This window comes from Triticum urartu, chromosome 5 (genome assembly GCF_003073215.2).
Source record: "Triticum urartu cultivar G1812 chromosome 5, Tu2.1, whole genome shotgun sequence".
NCBI classification, from domain to species: Eukaryota; Viridiplantae; Streptophyta; class Magnoliopsida; order Poales; family Poaceae; genus Triticum; species Triticum urartu.
The window spans coordinates 596,937,972-596,944,011 of record NC_053026.1 but is presented as its reverse complement, the minus strand read 5'-3'; the positions used below and the strand labels follow the sequence as shown (position 1 = coordinate 596,944,011).

The window sequence follows — 6,040 nt, the reverse complement described above, 5'->3', positions numbered from 1 at the left end:
AGCTCTTGACATCCCCTTATCACAAAAATAATTCCAACATCATTTGACTCCATCAAAGTTTTGAAACTTTTGCATCTTTGCCTAGGGCATTCACCACACACTGGTATGCATCAGTGCTATACACACGGTTTTTAACCCCTTTCCGCCACGGCATTTGGAACCGTCACCAAGTGAGTGTGAGCGATAGGGGGTTCCTTCCCACACGACCCAGAAACCATAGGGGATAGATCCTCCTAGCATACAGGTTGGGGCAAAATGAGCTCGTGTGTGATCGAGCGAGGCATCGAAACCCAATCGTTTCCATTCGTATGTACATCCCACATGGTGAATCTTAGAAAAACATTTCCGTTCATATGTGTCGACGGACAGGACGTTGAGCCCTACGCCGCCATCGATGAGAGTCTTGGTAACTTGCACGTTGCTAATGATTGGTGAACAGATCATCCGGAGGGCACCGGCGGTAGCCGCGCGCTTGAGCTGATCTGCCGAGCTGAACGTGATGGCGCACTTGGACCACTTGAGCGGGCGGGTGGCCTCGAGCTTGGGGAGCACTGCATTCACTTCACGAGCGAACTGTTTGAAGATACGCTGTGAGGCTGGGGCTTGAGCTCCGCCCAAGATGCAGGCGATGGCACGCGGCTCCAGGAAGCCCCCAGCCACCTCGTCCTGATGGTGGTCATCATTCCTTCTTGGTGGTGGCGGTAGTGGAGGGAGACCGACGTTGCCCTGAGGACGATCTTCATGAGGCTGATCCCTCCAGGCGCCCTCGTGAGACTGATCCTGCCAGCGGTCCTCACGAGGCCAGTCGCGCCACTCCTGCCGCGGACCACGGTCATCCCAGCGTCCGCCACCACGTCCTCCTCCTCGGTCGTATCCCCGGTCGTTGCGCTCGGGGAGTCGACCGAAGCGTCCTTCTCAAATGGTTCTCAGCTCTTGACAGTCGCTGGTGTTGTGGCTATGCAGGTTATGGAAGGCGCAGAACGGTCGGCTGCTCTTGGATGACTCAGGCTAGTCCTTGCTGCGCTTTGTGTCCGGCTCCGCCGTGAGCACGGCTGCTCCCTTGCGCTTCACGTCTTTGGCCTTGGCTTTCTTATCCTCCGGGCCCGCAACCGGGAGCTCGAGAAGGGAGAGGCGCCCCTCCTCAGCTCTTGCGCACTTGGTCGCTAGGTTGAACTGCTCCAGAGACGTGCACAGCTCCTCCTTCATCTTGACGTCGCGGACACCATCGGAGAACCCGGATATGATGGCCTCATGTGTCACCTTGGGGATCTTGAGGCGAACATTTTTGAAGTGCTGGATGTACTTATGGAGGGTCTCTCCAAGTTGTTGCTTGACGCGGCGTAGGTCACCGCAGCCGGTGGGCAGTCGCGAGTGGCCTGGAACACTACAAGAAACTTGTTAATACATGACGGTACTAGTCCGTCACAGATCAGCCAAAATCTGTCATGCATCCATGTCCATGACAGACTTAAAATCCGTCATGTATATCGCGTCATAATTTGACACCATGCCTTCCATGACGGTTCTTAGCCGTCATGGATCTTCCCCAAGCCCGCCAAGCCCAAACTAGGCTGTGACGGAACAAACCGTCACCGATTTACATGATATGGATGCAACGTGGACCTAACAAGTTGTCTACGTGGATCTGACGTGGAGGCTAACAGCCCATGTTGTAACCAGCCCAATTAGCGATTTGGCCCAATAATTTTGGTGGATGGTCCAACCAATTAGTTGTTTATCTTTGTCCTTCCCATTAGCCTACCTAGCGCCACTTTTGTACAGCCTGTTATCACAATGAAACGCAATTCACAACAAGACAACCAATTTTTATTCATTCAAAAATAGAAATTGTTTACATGACAATACAGAGTTCCAACAATCTAGTCTGTTTAGAAAAACAAAGCTTAATATCAAAACATCACAAGCATATCTAGAAACCTTCAATCTCCACTAACACAGATTAACCACCAGACCTGCATAGAATCAAAACAAACTAAAAATTATACTCCCTCTGTACCATAATATATGTCAGCTGGAGTAGCTGAAGTTCATCTACTGCAGCTACATATATTACGGTACATTGGGTGCCATAAGTTATAAAAGCAAGCTCCCAAATTAATCCAAAGAGTAATAACATTAGTTGATTTTCCAAGCAATCATCCATGGAAACACCACTACTATATTATGGTACCACTTAAATTTGGGCAACGCACATGAAAACAATCAGACCAGTTGCAAGTTCAAAAATTTAGTCCAAAGAAAAGTGTGTCAAACGAAAGTACAATATAACTTTGCCTACAAGTAACAAGTAACAAACATACACCACAGAACTAAAAGAACAATAGCAGCAGCGGTTGGTCAGGTCATCGGTTCTCGACCGAATAGATAGTAAGTGCATGGGCTAACAAGGAGCTGTCTATTTTGTGGCCTAGCAAACAGATTTCTCAAAGAAGCAAACAAACGTGATAGAGAGAGGTACTTAGTTTATTTTCTGAGAGGAAGCAGTGCGCCTGTACAGGTATTTAGTTTATCAGGATCAAACATTTCTGTACTCTAAAAGAAATGAGAACAAAAGTGGGAGAGACAGGCACTTAGTTTGTTTTTTGTGAGAGGAAGCTGTGCGTGCCTGTACAAGTACTTAGTTTTTCTGGAGTAGTAAGATGTGTACTTGTAAATCTGTACTGTAGTGAACTATGAAACAAGAAAATGCTTGATAAACAGTGAACTAATAGTTAGGAAAGCGCGGCTTGAATTGATCATGCTTCGCTTATATTCAAGGATGGGTAGAAAACCTAGTCTATTATCCATGTTACTTCTGTTCATAACGATTCTATATGCTCAGGGCTAGGGGTTTACCACTTGATCAGCATTGAGAGTACTATTATTTATAACAGGAAACAATCATGAAATGAACCAATACATTTGTAAACAAGGTGATAGGAGTAAGAACTGGAAGACTTGTGCATGCGTAGCAAACTTTCATCGGCTTGCACAAGAACTACAAGTTATTTTATTACATGGCAAAAGCAATTAATAATGGTTGTTAAGATACAAGTAGAATCGGAACCCATGAACACCAAGAGGTAGCAGGTCTAGTAGAGTGTCGATACAATGCATGATATCAGGGACATTGTCCAATGCAGATTTTATGCACACAAAAATATCTGTACAGTTATAATTTCACTAGAACCACAAAACAGTCCACACCTTGAACAACTCACAACAGTCCAGACCTTGAACAGCTCAAATCTACAACCTGAATAATTCACATCAAGAATGGAAGGGTATCAAGCTCACCCTGTTCTGCTCGAGGACGGTGTCGTTGGCGTCGATCAGGTGGAAGATGTACTGACTATAATGTGCAAAGCAAAGATATTAGTGTGACAATTGGATATGCGGTTTCATTTCATTATTACTGAAATGCAAATGTTGTCTCAATTGAACCAAATTCTTAAAGAACTATGCCTTCCCAAATGTCTAAATTGACTAACTAAATTCTTAAAGAATTAATTCAATTGCATACTAACTGAACTAAGGAGGAGCAATGTACAATGGGTAGACGCACACTACTTTCCGTTTCTTCATGATGTACCTGAGGTTTGTCATGCATAAAGTAACAAGTATCTATTTATTACTTGGAATTAATGAACTAGCATTAGAAACCTGAAGTTGTGCAACACTGACCACCCTTTGGATAATAATAAAAGGAACATATTTTTCATCTTTGCATTGGTAAGACTAAAACACATATATCAGACACCAAATTACTAGTCCTTGAAATGTGCCAACTAAAATGAAATACCTTTTGTTGTCATCACAATATAAACCTCTACAGGTCCAGCAGGCAGTAGCTAAACTGAACATTTGCTGCCACTGACAGCACATGCTTTGACACTAAACACACAGGAAGGTATCAATGAGGTTAAATGAACATGATAAAACTGAAATATTTAACATTTGTTGATTTTATATATTGATTCATTTAATACATTGAGAACCACAAACGGATAAAACAACCGAATTCAAAAACAGATTTGAGTTATCGACCCTTCAGACTAGCATACTTATGGCAGGTTCATCTATTCATTTTATTTCTTCCATTCTGTCAGACGAATCCATCTTTCCTTAGCTTTGTTAGTACACACACTGGTTGTAGAGGAGGAGGAACAAGCGGCAGTACTTGCATCTAATTCAGAAGATAAAAACAAGGAAGAAGAAATACACTGACGATTAAGAGCATATCAAGGAAAGGAGAAGGTGCACGATATAACTAGCTAAGGAGACCAGGCCAGCTCGTCCTCTGCACTGAATTGGGTGTAAGATGCATATACTTTTACTACAATCCATTCCATTGATCTTATTTTACTTTCATATATTAAAATCGCTGCACAAGAATGCAAGCATCTAACAGTATCATAAGAATCAGTATGCTTGCACATGTAGTCCGTTGCACCAAACAGATTCTATTGTTGATAATGCAGAGTCTTATTTCAAAATTCTACCACAATATTGTTCAGTTATAACTAATTCAGAATTTGTGAAAAAATTAGCAAACCTTCTCAAGTGGCTAGCTTCTAATGGTAATGCAAAAAGCACCTATGAAACAGCATGCAGGCCATCAGATTAACAGGTTTCCCACACTATCCAACACATAATAGAACCAACTAGAGTTGCAACAAGTCTTACAAGAAAAACGAGAATTCTTACCAGCAAATTTAGTCCATTATTCAGGCGCATACAAGTAGTAATCTAAATGTAACAGAGTTAGAGTATGGACCTGTAACGGGCTCTGAGAAGAGTAGGGACGCAGCTCACCAAAGAGGCTTGTAGATGATGCAGCTGTGGCAGTGCAGGTCAGCCACCGCCGTCGCGCAGTAGAGGGGGTCGTCACAGGATGCACGGCCGTGCCGCAGACGCGGAAGAGGAGGTCGGGGGTCTCTGCCGTCGAGCCCAATGCGCGCGCGCGTACCGAGCTATGGGGCGCCATCCATAAGGCAGAGAGGGCGCGAGGGGCTGCGGTGTGCGACGGAGAGGAGCCGCCGGAGACACGCCGTCGATGGACGTGACGCCGCAGCCAAACCCTAGCCATGGGATAGAGCCCGCAGGCGAGCACCGGAGACCGGGATCGGCGGATCCAGCCGGTCTGGAGGACGGAGAGGTCGGAGACCAGGTCGTGAGTGTGTTACGTGGTGGCCGACGTCGCCGGAATCGGCGGACGTTAGTCGCGACGCGAGTGGTCGCATGAGGGAGAGACAGATGGGTTGCTGGAGGGATGGTTGGGTGGGGGTCTGGCGGATCTGGAAGCTGCCGGAGTTGCGAGGTAGGAGGAGGGAAGGGGGAGGGCTGGCGGCGAGCTGCAAGAGGACGGAGGCGAACAGATGGTGGGTGGCGGCGATGCGTGGGAGACGATGGGGAATCGGGAGTAGGGTCTAGCCACGGGCCGAGGAACAAGGTATTAGGGTTAGGTTTTATACGGGAGTCGCTAGACGGGCTTTAGCGGGCTTGGCGGGCTGTACCGGGCCATCGATGACAGTTTGTGCAACTGTCATGAGAAATCCGTCATGGATTAGCACATTTTTTGTAGTGGAATTTGGCAATGAAACGGTCGCGCATCTCGTTTCAGGAGGAGATCAAGCCTGGAGGCAGGTTTAGGAGCCAGGAGCGGGCACCATCCTTGAGAGCCATGGGGAACCAGTTCGCCATGACTTTCTCATCGCCGTTGGCCGCGTCAATGCTCAGCTCGTAGAGCTACAGGAACTCCGCGGGGTCGGGGTGCTGTCATAGCGAGGAGGCAGATCCGGCTTGTACTTGTCTGGCCAAGCGACACTACGCGGCTCAGGGGTGAAGGCGCGGCAGCCTGCGGTGGTCACCAGGACTCTGCGCTGGTGGAGAACTTGTCCTTGATGGGGTTCGCGCACCGCTGCCGCAGGCGGCACGAAGTCTTGCCGTGGTGGCGCAGGGAGCGCGGGGGCGTTTTTTCGCGGCCGAGGGACTTCTTGGCAGCTTCTTTCTTCTTGCTCGGGCGCCGGACGCGACAAGT

General features: G+C 47.3%; 1 long non-coding RNA gene across 1 annotated transcript; it reads right to left on the bottom strand.

The window, feature by feature from the left end:
• Positions 1-1,805: 1,805 nt before the first annotated feature.
• On the bottom strand, positions 1,806-5,522 carry LOC125511071. Its single transcript, XR_007284886.1, has 2 exons — positions 4,816-5,522; positions 1,806-3,894 (listed from the first exon to the last, which is right to left on the bottom strand). It is a non-coding gene; the product is annotated as an uncharacterized LOC125511071 (long non-coding RNA).
• Between the last annotated feature and the right edge of the window lie 518 nt (positions 5,523-6,040).